The 16,577-nt window shown below is 42.1% G+C and overlaps 1 protein-coding gene and 1 long non-coding RNA gene across 3 annotated transcripts in view; one reads left to right on the top strand and one right to left on the bottom strand.

Annotated features, from left to right (window-relative positions):
* Positions 1-16,577, top strand: part of nhsa (Nance-Horan syndrome a (congenital cataracts and dental anomalies)) — a 58,081-nt gene that overhangs the window by 19,514 nt on the left and 21,990 nt on the right. The gene's annotated exons all lie outside the window — the stretch shown is intronic.
* Positions 3,281-7,526, bottom strand: LOC122877307. Its single transcript, XR_006378224.1, has 2 exons — positions 3,527-7,526; positions 3,281-3,440 (listed from the first exon to the last, which is right to left on the bottom strand). It is a non-coding gene; the product is annotated as an uncharacterized LOC122877307 (long non-coding RNA).

The raw sequence follows: 16,577 nt of genomic DNA on the forward strand, positions 1-16,577 counted from the left end.
GACCCAGCCTTGTGAAGTGACTGTGCCAATTAAAATCCCTTATCTTATTGTGCCTCTTCTTCAAAGGGAGCTTATTCTGCACACACAGAACCACAGGAACTATACAAGTGGCTTGTGTACAAGATTTTGGTGGCTCTAAAAGCATTGTTGGCTTTCCTCTCCGCTCGCATTCCTGCAGCTCTCTTGAGCAGCCTCCTGACCACACAAGAAGGCTAACGCAGAACAGTCGGGGAGAGACGGAGGAGTTTGCCAGTTATCAAATATTTACGGTTTGCATAGTCATTCTTGTGTTTGCCTGTTGGCAGAGTGTAAAGATCTAAGACATCAGGAAGCAGATTAATGAGCATCTGACAATATTTTGGCTCTCGGAAGCCGAGGAATTAGTTTAATTTACAGTTACTGATTAGTGAAGTTAAGAGCACATAGATATTGTTTAGGGGCTTCAAGACGAAACCAACCACACAAACAAGCCAGTGAGTCCTTTTACAAGATAAAAGCTCATATAATGGGAGGGGTTGGTGGTCACGCATAACTGAGTGGCGGCTGCTGAGTCTGGGGTCTTTCACATGTGAGAAAGGACATCTTTTATTCCCCCCACACACACACTCACACATACTCACACCATATACACATTTCTCCCTCTACTACTTCTGAAAGAAGCCTAATCCTTGGGTTTGGTAGATCCTTTCTACAACCCACCCTTTCCCCAGAGTCTGCAGCGACACACTGTAGCTGCCACTTCTAGAAACCAAGACTGGAGTTAGAGATTGGATGGAAAATTTGAAGTCACTTGGCCTCATTTTGCCCACTCAATACCATGTTGTGGCAAAAAGAAAAGTGTTTTTACAAGGATTTTACAATACCTTGAGAAAACATGCAAATGTATGACAATTTTCTTAATGAAGCACATAGTTTGAATATTAAACTGTAATTGCCAATGTGAGAGTGTTTGCAAGATATTACATCTTGCAGAATAAATGGAGGAGTCGGCTCAATCATGACTTCAACTAAAGATTATTTTCTGGATTAATCAAGAATCATTTGGACTATAAAATGACAGAAAATGGTGAAAAATATCACGGTTTACAGTACAGTAGTCAGTGGGTAGTATTTCCTGGATGGATTGAGATGTTCCTGTTGCAGATATATCAATATATCTTACAACATGGTGACATATAGGTTTCAGAGAGTACGATTTGAATTGAAGGGTGTGGAACACATTGCAGAGAAACTTGAACAAAGCTGTAACGTGATACATCCAGATGAGTTTAAACACTAGATTTTACAGTGGATAAACACTCAATAGAATCCAAGCAGACGTTAGCAATCATACCGAGCTGGAAGGTCAGTCAAAATTACAGCTGTCCGTTAAAAACACTCATTTTGAAATTAAGGTGGGTGTAATTGTACCCAGATTGCCCTAGCTGCTACTTTAGAGAACCTGCCTTTAGTTTAGTCTATAGGGTTTCTCTCTCAGACAAGTTGCAGGAGATTTCATGCGAGAAGGAGAGGAGGAAACTCTGGTCAGGATTCACGTGATATCTGGACTGGAGCAAGCAAAGCTCAGAGCTGGGTTGCCAGGCAAGTTGAGCTAAAGCTGTCTGCTTGTATTTATACTGGCCCAGTATCTGTGCTGAGAGAGGCAAATAATGACTCTGTATGATAGACTGAAACATGAACACCAATGCTAGTCTTTGCACAATGGTTTGCTTTAGAAAGAGAGAAAAAGTCTTTACTAGACAAAGAAATGTGAGAAAAGGGTGCTGATTCACAGTGGGGTTTTTAGACTTCATCTGTTTATGGTGCTCGCTGTGTGTGTGCTCTTCAGTATGTGCAGACAGATGGACACAAGGGAGTCAGTTTAGTAGTGAGAGTGCTCATGTGACGTGCTACTATAGAGGCTGTTTACTTAACAAATTATGTTGCTAAATGAGAAAGGGCAATGAAAGGAAAGGAGAAGACAATGAAATCATCTTGCTTGGTTGGCTTCAGTATTGAGGTCGGCTCTTTTTTGAGCAACCCCCCCACACACAGCAGAGGGACGAGGAGCGTTGAACACACACACACAAACACAGTAACAAAGCAGAGCAACGCCATTGGTTAACAGACCACGCACTTCTGGCCAATAGCAGCATGCGGAGATGATACTGTATTTGTACCCTAGAGAGAGCGTGATATTCAGAGTGTGTTTTATTTGAACCTGCGTAAAGCAGGAGTCATGCAGCCTGTTGGTCTACAACTGCAAATCTGCATGTGTAGAGCTGCAATCTCATCTTGGTTTTGGTGGTTTCAAATATAATCAATGTGGTCTTGTTAAAATAACCAATCAAACACTCTTTTTGGTTTTCCTCTCAGTAAAATGGGCCTTTAAGTGCAGAAAAATCTTAGACCATCAATCTGTTGTAGGTGATCAATCAGCTGATAATGATCTGTCAGCTTGTTATTGATAGCCTGCTGACATTTCGCAGTGAGATCAGAAGAAGAGCTGAGTGTTGTTCGGATGTTTAAACTCCACTGCACATCCGGGCTGATGTCATGTGTGTTTTACTCTGGCTTTTGGTTACATAATGTGAGCATGTCAGGCAAGGCAGGGCCTGCGATGACTTCATAGTCTCTTGGCAGAACGTGTCCACTACTGAGGTACTTTCTGGGAAGTTGTACGTGTGTTTGAAACACGAGAGCTTCTGAGAATGGCCAGCATGAGCTTGTTGAGAAAATATCCCCTAATTGATGAACATAACCCTAATCCGTTTCTTTAGTAACCTCATAGTGTTGAAGAATTCACGTAGGTTAATCCTTTACAACCTAGAAATAGAGCGCGGTGCAGTGCTTAAATACAGAGCAGAGTTTACTTTAGCCTGAGGGCAATTCAAATGTGCCTGCCTTGTTCGTGTGAAGTTCCAAAGTTCATATGAAAGTGAACAACAACATAACAGGTAAAATATGTTACATCAGCATGGATCAGCATATAGTCTGGTTCACCAACACTTTTAATGTGGAAAAAGAGGATTTCCATTGCATTTGGTCTCATGCTAAAGCAATATAATGCAGTTTTTTCCATGTACTATATTATGGTATTTACTATATTTGGCGATCATCTGCCCTCAATGTCAACATGAATGCGACTCTGTACTCTGATTTAGCGAGGGGGCCTCCATCCTGCATTTTTGATAATGCCACTTGCTGAACTGCCTTTAGTTTTTGTTTACATATTTTGTAAAGCAAAGCTTGTTATGATTTACTTGGAGGCTGGACTCAAATGCAGGACTCAGACAGGGAGTAGTGAAGGGAAAGGGTTTATTGATAAGAGGGGAATGATGGTGGGATGAAGGCCGGGGTTGGGAATCCAGAGCAGGCAGGGAATGGAGAATGTGGAGGTAATGGCGGTGGAGGTGGCGTGGCAGATGGAAGCATGGCTGTCAGGCAGGCAAGCAGTGGTCCTAAGACACAAAACACAAGTTAGCAGGTGGCAAGCAGAGACAGGCAAAAGGCTAACAACAGCAGAACTTGGCCGAATTGTAACTACCACGGAGGTTGAAACAACAATTTGGCGATGAATGGATGAAGAGCCGGAGTAGATATGCTGCAGGCGATGAGCTGATAGGAGGCAGGTGAGTTGACGCAGTGGGCGCAGTGATTGGTAGATGAAGAGCCAGGAGAGAGAGAGATAGGGGAAGGGCAGCCACGCCCTTGCCAACCGACACACAGAGAGAGAGACAGACGGGGGAAAACAAGAGACACAGGGAAGGGGAAAAACAACTGGAAACACAAGGAAACACAGACATGTCATAACCGTAACAAAACTAACTGAACAATAAAAGTTGATCCGTGATAACAGCATTTCAAGGTCTGACAGCACTAATGAGGCCTGGAGAGGGCGTCTTTCATACAATATTCTTCAGTATGTGAACACAGGCGCACCCAGACACATAAACACACATGCTAAAAATCCTGCAGGTATAATTCCCCAAAACTGGAGCAGACTTTGGCAATAATTCCTGGGAAATACCAGGATCTCAATTCCCAGCATCTTGCTGCACAAACCATATATATATATATACATACATGCAATTTCTATAATATGAAAACATAGTGGATTGCATCATAACGGTCTGTGCATATACAGCTGCCTACAGGCTAGCACATTATGGAGTCAATCCAGAAGGACCAATTTTCATGGACCTTGTTTACTGCTTCGTGTAGCTCTCTCACCCAAATACAAACCCTATTCTTTACAAAGGAGAACTAGACCATGAAGCTGCTTGTGCTTTAGTGTGGGAAATATTAAACGAAGCAAGCACTTTGGATGTTTTCAGACCTTTAATAACTATTTTCCTATGTGGTTGTCACCAGGCCTTAAACGGATCTGATCTGTGATTCTTCAGTGTTGGATATGGAAACATTTCATATTTAATGGTTCTAGTTCAGATGACTGAAAAGTCACTGTGTGAATTTTTGAATGTGTGCACTTTTGGGGATTTTATTGTTGACTGTTAATGTTATTATCTCAAATGGATTGTGAGACTTCACAGACTAAGTGTTGCTCCTCACTCACTGAAAAGTAGTCACAGTAAAATGATGAGGGGACTGTGTTGACATGTGGATTTGTTTTAAAGGGACATGATACAACAGGACACACTGATTGTGTGATTGTTTTTGGTTCCTGGCCGCAGCACTGTCCCAGCATTGTCTCTGTTCCAGTAACAACTGGAATAGTCTGTGATCAAAGAGATCAATAGGGAGAGGTCAGATCTTTGTTTCCCTGGCCGGACTTGGACCTGCGTGGATAAAACCGAAACCATCTGGGAAAAGGCTTACATCAACACGGTTCAACCTGAACCACAACCCACTTTAAACTTTAAACTTTGCTCATCCCTGCCTCAGAGAGAGACCATTTGCTGCTTTGCGGACTCTGTTGTTTATAAAACTGCCCGTCTCTGAAGGCTTTCAGAGCTGAACATCTTGAACGATGTCGAATGTGAGAATAGCTCAATGTTGTGACATGGCTTCTAGCAGCCTTGTGGCCTCCTTTCAGTCAGGGTTTGCCCTTTGGCTGGGCTTGTACTGCAGAAATCTGCGGTTAGACTGCTGCTGAGCGGTGCAGCCTCTGCCCAGTTGGAGTTAAATCCAGAGCCAAGGAATTCATTATAACACAGTGTGTGTTTTACGTGAATTCAGCTGTTTGTCAACAAAATGCCGTGTGGTTGAGAGATATAAATTTACAGTGGCCTAAGTGGTGGTTTACACATTTGGGTTAATGTGTGAACGGTATACAAAGCCGCAACACATTCAGCCATGAAAAGTCAGAGGTCAGACAAGTGTGGCGACTTTCTTTAAGCACAAAGATAATGCAGAGCAGAGCTTAAGAAGTTGGAGAAAGTAATGAAGAAATTCCACTCTCCCTGCTGATCCCTCCAGTTCACTGCCTTTTGTAGATGCCCTCTTTTCCCTTTCACTGGCCCCTTGTGCCTAGTTTATCCTAATGCCCGTGTTATGGGAAGGGACAGGCAGAGTCCTGGGAGCGTCCTCCAAGCCTCAGCTCATGTGAACGCGTGCTCTGAGTGGACTGGAGTGTTTTCTATATAAGGTAAAAAAGCCTCAGATCATAGAGAGAGAGAGAGGGAGCAACTGATCGGCAGATAAAAGAAAAATGAAACAAAAACACGAGTTCTGACGCCCACCTTTGATGTGCACATCCACAGATCCTCTCCTGCCCGCTGCCTTTTCTGTGCATGAAGGATCATACATCGGCTGACCTCCGCAGAGGAATCACTATAAAACCCCTTTTCACTAAGAGCAGCTTCCATTTTTCTTACCGCCTTATACACTGCTACGGACAGCCGAGCACAAACATGCACACATTTCATTCACACTTACAAAGAAACACACATTATATCTCTTCTTTATTGGTCCCTTTGAAATCTGGCTGTCCAATGAAATTTGGAGTCCACAGATAAAAACAGTCATCTCTATGGTGACGTGTTCACTTGTAAAGGCAAACTGTCTTTTTCTTTCCCTTTACAGTATAAAGCTGTACTGTGTTATGTAATTAACAAACTTGCTAAGTTCCTCATTTCTCTCTCTGGTTAGACAGAGTTAGCTTTAAAGCTGCTATAATCAGTGTTTTTATATTAACAATGGAGTAAGTAGTGCTCATAGTGACAAACCCACAGAGAATTGCTATGCAACTTTCCTCAGCTTTACGGAGCATTTTAGCATCTTTCATCTCATTGTTTTGTGCAACTTTACTGCTTTGGTTCATTCTCATCAGTTTCCAGACACGGCAGGCAGCTAAGGGAAAAAAGCCCTGACAGAACCAGTGTACACTATCTGCCAAGCACCAAACAGCAGACAGGCAAAGTTAGTGACTAGCTGGTGAACATGGTGGAGCATTAAAAGAGCCGCTAAAGAGTCTGATATTTTTCTCAGGAGTTGGTGGAGACCAGACCAGGGCTAAAAGGAGAGTCAGTATTAGACTTAGATTAGTGGGTGTGGCCACAAATACAACTTCAAAAGAATGCTAATGTTGTTGCGTGTCTGCTTTATGTGTAAATAGGCCCCCGGTTTGCTAACATTTTAGCCATATCAACTTTATATGATGATGATATGTTAGCGTTTTGTTCACAGGTTGCTCTGCTGTCATGAAGTGGCCAAAAAAATCAGTCAATGCTTCTTTAAATCAGCTAATGGCTTTACTTGAATGCCCCTTGAACTACAATCATGGTGTTTATTTGAGGGAAATGAGGCATAAAGAGGACAGACAGAGTCCGTAAGTGGATGAGAAAGGACTTTCCACTGCAATTGAAGAATTTAGAAATTGCTGCTGCCTGTCATTGAGCTTGCATGGTCTGTGCTGTGTGTGACCAGTACATGCCAAAGGAAATGTCCTTCCCAATGAGGAAGGCAGACATGTCCATCAGATATACATTTGATTAGATGGAGCTCAGCTTGTCAGAACCGTAAACAAAAGGCACAGGAACATCTAACTCCAAATGAAACACTACCCCTATGGGAATATCCACCTCAGGAAACTCTATATGCTTTCTCCATAAAGTACAATGCAGCTGCTCAGATAGGGTTCACTGCTTTGGGAGGACTTGAATCTCGGGCTTCCGGGTGACTTCTGATATTTAGGCAGGCAAGGCAGCTAACATGCCAGGGGCAATGTTAAAAGGATACCCAGTTGTTTGTGGGGGGGATTCAGTTTCCCTGTATGACAAACCAGACTGACAGCGTCACTCTCAAACACCGGAGGCCTTAATGGATCCAAAGTCGCTGCCTCAGCAGCTTCGATGACATGCCTACAGCTGAAACATGTAATTGCAGTTGGGTGTTGGGTGTTCAGTAACGAGAGCTTACCTTCTGATATGATTTGTAGATTTGATGGCAGTCATTTATGGCTCCACACCCTCCACTGATACATATGAGAAGTATTTACCACAGCATGAAGCTGGCAGGTGGACTTCAAATATTCCTCGAGGGCAGATGTTTATGTCATTCACCTTTCCATTTCTGTGTAAAGTTACCATCAGCCACTAATCAATGTGACCCAAGTGGTATACATGTTATTCATAAACAAACAGTAGTTTCATTGTTCTTTCTGATTATATGACACTTAATATTTAACAGTGTTCCTTGGGAAGATGAATCAAATTACTCATTATCCTGAATATAGTTTTCATTGGGGTTAATTGCTGTTTTATTGAAACATCATTAAGCTTGGCCCCAAATACTTGTTTGTGTTTGAAGGATAGGTCAAGTTATATTCCCTTTTTTATTATTGTCAATGAATCCCATGAAAACCAAAACCGACAATAAATTGATCCTATTATTGTAGGATACAACAGACTAATACTCAGTATCGTCTGTGTAGCCAAAGCCTGACATATCTCATTCCTCTGTGCCGTAGAACTCCATTGTTGTCCAAAAGCTATTAAAAACACATCAGTGAGCCACACTGTTGCACTGGCTGACATGTTTCTTTATTACAATAATCATGGGCACTGTAGTTTATTTTGAGTCTGTTCCACATACACCGTCCTGCTGCCTCAAATATTCCGTAGGGTACCAAATGTGTATTAATCCGCCACTGAAAATAGTCCCAAACAAATGCACAATTTAGTCTTGTTTAAATAAAGTTTGCTAAAAACTACAGTGCCCAGCTGGATATTATTTAGCCTTTTTTTAAATGAAAGTATACATTTTTTACACTTTGTTAGAAGATTTATGTTTTAATTAAGAACTAATGGGCTGAGTGCCACAGGCTGGGGAAGTGGGAAAGTATTTAGAGACAGACCAATGCATTGTTGGTTTAAGTCATTTTATGGGATTTGGTGACAAAATTAAGCTATATTTAGCCACCCTTATCATTTAATGCTAGGTTTAACAGTATGCCTTCATAAGAAAGTAGCTCTTTAAATGAAGAGCATCTGTTCTAAATCACAAATATATTTAAAAGTGTTATAATAACCAACTAGAAGGCTTACTTTGTTGATCATTTCCAGACCTATTTCTTAAAAAGTGCTTTCATGGAAACAAAGAAAGCAGGCCCCTTCAAACAAACGATTTTATGCACTGTTAATCTTATTTTATTAATCAAACATGGCATCTGTGACCATTTCCTTTAAACTGCACCCTAAAATGGCTCTATGGTCATATAAGACCATATACAGCACAGGATCTAACATACTTGAGCTCAAGCTGTAATTTCCATTTATAAATTGATCATTGATTACTATGCCGGTAGACCCCTACATCACCCATAATACTGAATACATGACATTAGTGTCCTAAATGGTAGCTATGGCCCTGAATACATTTACTATTCTCATTGAGAAATGAGAATATAGTGTCTTATATTCGGTATAACAGTCTGAAAGTGTTTATTTCATTTTTCATGTGCAAAGTGTGTGTGTGTCTGTCTTTTTTTCGTGTCATATTTGTGTGTTATCAGTGATGCTGGTATCCTGAAGTGCAGAAGGTCAGGTTGAGGCTTACCTCCACACACACACACAAACACACTTCTCCCTCTCTGTCGGATCCACCCTCCGTTACCGCTATATGCTGCAAGAGCTGTTTGTTCAGCTGGAGAGGGGATCCTCCTCTTCTTTCAGTGTAGGAGTAGGGAAGTTAAATTCCATAGTTTCACAAAAACCTCTCCGGGGTCCGGGGCATCGTTAGCAACAACATACAGCAAACAGATGTTGTATTTTTCAGCCCTGATTTGCTCTTCGAGGTTTGGACCTTGGGAGTGATGCTGAGCAGATTTAAGGGCTTGTGTGTTTTTATTACTTGGCTGCAGCTCCCACAGGTGCTTTAGAGGAAAGAGCCCAACTTGCTTGTTATGATTATGGCCCTACTCTTCCTGAAAATGAGCCTGGTTTTTTTTCCCTTGTTTTTTTTTTTTTGGTTGTGTTTTTGGTCAAGCTGAGACCCTGCGTAAAATTACAGGAAACATACTGAAGTGTTTCCACTGTGAGCCCTGAGAGACTCCAGAATCAGTGATAACAGCTTGGCGTCACTCAGGGTCACTTATTATCTTTACTACACACATTCTGCTTCACAGTTTGGTTTTGGTTAGAATTGCTGGGAAATGTAGTAGTATAGCTCAGCATTCATGCTGACTTTGCAGAGCTGTGAGTAGATATGAGCTGTGTTGAAACTGAAGTTGAAATTTGTTCTCAGTCGGATTTGTGAAGGCGGATTTAGCCTCAGTCTAACTTGTCCTGTGGTCGGCTTCTGACTGCAGTCTGTTGAGAAAAGACATCTGGCGGAATTGGGACGCCATTAGAAACAGCTTGACTGGATGAAGATAACTTTTCCCTTTACCACCTCTGCTGTATGCCGGTGGTCTCATGTATGCAACCACCAAAACTGACTGGAGAGTACACACCCAAAACTCTTAGCAGGGAGGGAAAACAGTCCCCAATCCACGTGTTACATCTAGAAAAGACACATTTGTAAATAAAGACATGACCGTTTACTCTTTGTCATATGAATTTATGGTTATATCAGCTTTTTAAAGATCGGTTAAAACATGGTGGAGGATAGTTGTACTAGCAGCAAAAATTCTTTGTAAAGTGGTTGGTAGCATGGTAAATTACTTCAGAGTAATTTGCCATTGACCTCAGGGCTGGATGATTGATGTCTGTATGCATGTGCAGTGTATTTCATTTCCTCTGGTGACGCTGTCAGGTGAGCAGCTTGTACTGTAGGTTTTATAAAGTGCTTTTGAATTATGTTTGCCTTTTTCTTAATGTTTGCTTTGGTAAGCGGTCTGTTTTCCTATGTCACTCATGTTGACTTTTACACTGATCTGTAGGTATTTTCATTTACATCAATCTTTCATGTTTTTTCTTAAAAGAACAGACCGAGTTAAAACACTGCTGTATATTTCCTCTGTTGGTCCTCTGTTAAATGATTTTTGCTAAAGCCTCTGGCATGTCTGGGGGCTGAAGAGGAACATGCTTTTGGCCATAGGTGCAAGTTTAGTTTAGCAAGTGTAACTAGGCACAGCAGGTCTGACAAGATCTGGATTTCTCCACATGTTGAAGCGCTGTGCATGGGGCCATAAAAATGATATATATTTTTAATTTATTTTGCAAACAACCTACAGTAGTAACCAAGTGTTACTTTCAAAGCAGGGGGCAAATCATTAACTAACAAGGTGACATTAGTTTGGTTATGTTAATAAAAAAAATCCCAGTTAACGAGTGCTATCCCAGTGCTCTGCCCTGCCCTCAGTTGGAATTGGGGATGTTTACACTCCAGCAACCCCAGCATACGTTACCCAATAGCGTTACTTTTGCCAAACATATCAGTTAGACTGGTCTTTTCTTTTGTAACATTAAAAGTGAAACATACTGTTTGAAAATACAAACAAATATGTAAGCTAAGCAGGTAAAGAGGGTCATGTTAGAATGAAATAACTTTCCATTTTTCTTATCATACTTTTAAAACTAGGACTCACTAGTTCTACACTCACAATACAAGAACTGTTTCTTTATTTCCATTTCCTCTACATGAATCTTCAACTGGCAAGGATGCAGATTTTTTTGCGTGGGTTTAGTTTTATCTTTTAGCACAATATCATGTATATAATAGGGTTGGGCGATATGTTAAAAATTTCCCACCGGCCACTGTCAGCCCAACAACCGGCGATTGCCAATATATTTGCTCAGGTGTGTGTGTGTGTGGGAGAGGAGCTGGGAGATGTGATCAAATCATCAGCAGAAATGAGACGCCTGCTTTTGTCTGCCTCTCTCTGAAATGAAGGAGCCACTGTTTCAAAAATTACCAAGCATTAGAGTCATAAATCTTTATTGTAATCTGCATATGTGCCGTTCAAGAATGGAAAGCTTGACAGGTGTAGCAACAGTAACTGAGAGGGGCGGGGCTCAGCGTGCGGTCTAACAGATTGAATGAATAAACAAGATTGATTCTCTTTTTCCTGTGATTGTTCTATAATCAGCCTGCTGAGAAGAGTTGATTCCGCACTTGCGTTGGCCTTTCTGATCAGTAAAGTACTCGCTCCTTAAGGTCAGTGCACTTTGAGATATTTAGTGAGACTGTATAGTTTTTTTACTCCTTGCTGGAGATGTCCTCCTGTGTCAGGCAACGAGAGAGAAGATTTGGCTTACATTGCCGTGGGCTCTGACTTGCGTAAAACTGTCACCACATACCCAAACGAGTGTGTCATGGATGCCATGTCATTGGCTGCACCCAGTAATTTTACATCATGATATAACAACAGGACCCATCATTACCAAAATGCTGCTTCTGCAATTCAGCGGTGGGTACAGTTGAGCATAGTGTCAGGATATAAGAGGGAAAAGAGACATAGCTCGTTTAAGAAAAGACAGAAAACAGTGTAAGGGAATGACAACTGGTTGATTTTAGAGAAAAGACAAAAAGGCTTGACAAAATACCAAATCTAGAAGGCATAGCTGCTCTTTAGCTACAGCATTATAGCATCAAAGAATATTTGCTCTTTCAGCTTGACGACGTCTGTCCCTCGTAGCTTAATAACCAGTGACCGTCATGATTTCAATGTTTATTGGCATCCAGTCCTCAGGCCAGCCATTCATGAAGCACTTACATGAGAGAGCTCTCCAGGGGCAGCAGGCCTTTCAGGAGTCAGGCCTACTTTCTTTACCCAGGAGCATTTCTTTATTTTTCTCAGCAAACTCCCTCAAGGATAGAGCCACATTCAGAGCGAGGCTACAGACACGTGAGCTGTGCACCGTCAGAGGCCGGAGTCTGGCATCTGTAAAGTCGTGTCAAAGAGAAACACTCCAGGGAACACGTGTAGAGATTAGAGTGAGGTGAAGATGTTTGGTTCCTGTTCGGGACAGTCTCACAACATATGCTTGATGATAAGATTTTCTCTGAGGAGCAGTAAAGCAAAGTTGTTCTTAATGTAATGAAAAACAACCCTGCTACTTCCAAGCTAGTGTACTCTCTAGAGATTCATCTGAGCTGGAAAAAACACAGTATTAAATTATAACAAGATGTCTTTCTGACATCCTGCTGCAATCAACTAATAATGTGTTTGCTCTCTTTCTTTTTCATGCCCCCCCGACTTCCTGAATTCTGCTGATGATCAATAGGTAAGTACCAATTGAATTTATATTTGCAGTACATCTGGAAACAATCTATGTCTGTAAATTTAAACAAATAACTGTTGTAATTTTGTTTTTGTTTTTTGTACATTTGGTAGTTTTAGTAGTTTTCCCACTGTTGTTCAGACACACATCTGCAGGGGACTCATGGTTCACTGCGGGGCTATACTTGAGTTTTCTTTCCACAGCTGAGGTATGATGAACTGTGAAAGAGCACACCCTCTCTTGAGCGCATGTCTCCATGCATATGTGCCCATTTCCATGGAGACACCAAGTTTAAAATAATACAGACAATGTCCTTTTTGTCATTTGCTAGCATGAGTTGCTATGAGGAGTCAGCATGGCGCTAACAGCCCAGCTGTGATTCCCTCAGCTGAAACTCTCCAGTTTATTGATGCTTTCTACACTGCTGTGCTAACGAGTAAACACACACCTCTCTGTTTCAGGGGCATTCAGTGGACAGACTAGTTCACGCACACACACACACACACACACACACACTGGCAGTTACACAGCAAGTCACCACTTTAGCCGAATCATCTCCAACAGTGTATGTTTGAATATTTGTATTCCAGCTTTGTGCTGACTCAGAGAGGCTAACAATAGAAAGGTGCGTGTGGTACACTCCCAGTGTGTCCTGGGAGAAAGAAGGTGTGGTCACACACATTTTGAGCAGCTGTTTCCTGGTTTGTTCATGTCCTCACAGTGACATATGTGCTCATCGTCGACCTTTATGTAAAACCTTCCAACTTCAATTGAATGTAATTTTCTTTTGGTGGTATGTTTTCTCTCTGAATAATTCAGTTTGTGTGTTTAGGGGCTATTTGGGTGTGGTGGTGGAAGCCACCAGGAACTGGTATAGCCTGATCCCCTCCATTGTTTGCACTCAAAGGGCTGCTGGGTTTGCTCCCTGCATATCCATACTTCCTGCCAGCTATCGGTTTGTGTTGAACCAGCCAGGCCTTCAGTTTATTCTCTCTCTGAGCTGAATCCCATCAGGCAGAGATGTGTGAGGGATGGCCAAGGCTCAGCTCGGCCCTGCCAGCTCAACCTAATGCCACTCCCTCCTAATGACTTTCCCACAGACACACACAGGTCACTGGCCTACGAAGCTGACCTCAGTCTGACCATATTTGTCAGTTAAAGAGAGGTTTCCATTGCAATCGTCCGGCGCAAATTCTGCCTTCGTTGTCTCTTTCCAAACCACACCTTCCCCGTGACTGCGTTGGGTTTCCTTTTTCCCCTAGTTGTATTTCTCTCCCTTCGCAGTCTGTCTGTTCTGCTTATTGTGCTCCATGTGAGCGGTGAGTGATGCCAGTAAACTGGTGAAACCAGAGTCTGAGGCTCACGCAGCCCAGTGTTTACACAGGAAACTGTGTGGAGAAAACCTTCTGTGATTAAGCTGCTCAGACACTTATATAACAGTCTGCATATTCTTGTGTACCTTGAGCCAGGTTACAAAGCCATTGTCCAAATGTGTGAGGTCTCTCCTCACTGTGATATTGTGCCATTGTGCACACATACCTGCACACCCACATTTACATGCATACATGTATGTTCACGGGTCGGTTCACTGTTTCCTTAACCTCTGTTGGCTCTGTTTGTGACACGAGAGTGCCATACGGACGTGTACCCTCTGACCCCTCAGCCTGTCACACAGTGAATAACAAGTTGATGAATGAGCGGCTACACTAAACACTGGACGTGCTTCCGTTGGTGAGAGCTGGTTTTTGTTTATTAGGCTGATGATGGCGAGCACAATGCGGTGGGTGCACCTCAAAGTGTAAGACTGAAACTCTGAAACAGCCTTACTACACACATCAGGTCAGTCAGTCAGCACTGCTTTAAATGACGTCAGAAAATGTGTTGGTACAGACAGGGCTTTTATTCATGTCTTTGTTCCCACCTCACCACCATATGGCCAGAGCAGACACAACTTTTATTTCTTTTATATGCTATTCTCGCTGCATGCTATTCAAGGGCTTGGCCAAAGAATAATATGCGTATCGAATGCAGTTGTTACACAAATTTTATTCTTTAGGATTTCCTGCAGTGTTTTATAGTGGAGGCACCGTGCCGCTCCTCACATGAGATATAGAGCACCTCCGCTAACGTCGGAAGAAATAATTGAATATTATGAACTATATTATTAGACTTATTAAAACGAGCAGTAGTGCTACACACATCAAAGACCACCTATTTAATTAATGAGGCAGTTGTTTAACCCGTAATCTACTAACTACATTTACAGCAAGATGAGATGTGTCTAGATTAGTTTTATTCAGCTCAGCTCAGGTGATTGATAGGCCTTTTTCACCCAAGACCACCACATAATAAAATTAATGATGGCTGAATTTCATTAGGGTCACTTTCGGGGGCCTGATGTTATGCACTTGAATAGTAAAGAGCCATTGTTAACGTTATTAGTAACACCTGTGTTTTTCCTACTATGACGAAGTAGGAAAAAGTCAAGACGAAGTCTAAACACCTGCTGTGAAAAAGGCCTAACAGGCCTAAAGGCCTTAACAACATTTACACTAAGTGTTACCCTATTTTCTGTTTAGTATGCATTAAAATTTAAATGTCTGATGAAAAAACAGGCATGAAATGAAATACATATCTATGCTTTATGTTGCAGTGTCATGCCCATGGTATTGTTTTGAAATTACATAATGTCTACAGTATAGAGTCAGCATGATGCACACTTAATTATACGACATGCAGGAACAAAAAGCTCACTGAAGTGTGTTGGTTTGGCAGAGAAACAGGCTGATGAAAGATGAATCTCCTTTGCTATTCTTTTCTTGTTTTTCTTGGCTTTGTACTCATGGAAAGGTAAATTCGCTTCTGGGCCGCTCATCCTGTCTGGAGAAAATACTTTTGTTTCACCTTTTTAAATGCAGCCATATTCCCGTAAGCACTCGAGCTCATGTTGACAGAGCTGACCGTGCAGAGGCTGCTCACATTACCTTTTCCCTTGTTCTGACTTCAAGGTTTTTCATTATCCTCCACCTCGTGGTTAACACTGCCCTTACTTCCAGTAAAGCCAGGAACTCTTTCTGTTTTTTAGCCTCCTACCAAGAGTTCCCGCCTTTCTTGAGGTGCCTGCGAGACGGGAGCGCAGACTGAACAAAAGCAGGGGGTCAAAGGGCACCACATTTTCATCTGTGAGACTAATAGGCCTGGTTTACCTGGAGGGTACAGAAACCCAGAGAGCTTTTTCAGCACGGACCAGCCCAGACACACCCCTTCCTCCTCTGCTGAGGCTGGGCGCAAGTGTGTGTGAGTACTTCAAAGGTCTAGCGAAAGCAGAGACCTGAGCCAAGCTCAGCGGGAGAGCCATTACAGCCCAATAGGAGTCAGCTGTGACCTCAAAGGCTGTTAAATGATGTGATATGAGAGGGTGTGCTGCAGCCTCCCAGAGGCCTCTATAGCGAATCAGGAGGACAGAGCTGTAAAATGAACTCCGTGCTAATTTAAGGGGAAGGGGAATTTTAAGTGAACTTAGGATGATACGCTGTTTCTTTTCTTTCTTTTTTACAGTTTTGTGTTCTGTTTTTCTAAAGAACTGCTTTTCTGGTCAGTATTAATGTCAGGGAGGAGTTTCTTGTCCTAGAACATTTTCTCAGGGCAGTAATTACAAAAAAGCATTGTTTTGGTTTTTACTCATTATCAACACAGTTATTATTTCCAAAATCAATGTTAAAAACAAAAAGATGGGTTGTTTTTATCCTTAAGCCTATTAAAACTCTATATCTACTCTAAAATATCTATAGCATTTACTGTGCTAGAGAAGAGGGCAAGTGGAGTGGATGAGTGGCCAATGAGCTAGTGATTTACTTCAGTGTTTACTGACGTGAGCTGACCTCCCAGTCTGTGTGCAGACCTAATAATGAGGTGTCTAGAGGTCAAGAGGTAAAAGGTTGCTGAATGCGGGGCCCTGACCCCTGCTGACCC

Source organism: Siniperca chuatsi, linkage group LG6 (genome assembly GCF_020085105.1).
Source record: "Siniperca chuatsi isolate FFG_IHB_CAS linkage group LG6, ASM2008510v1, whole genome shotgun sequence".
Classification (NCBI taxonomy): Eukaryota; Metazoa; Chordata; class Actinopteri; order Centrarchiformes; family Sinipercidae; genus Siniperca; species Siniperca chuatsi.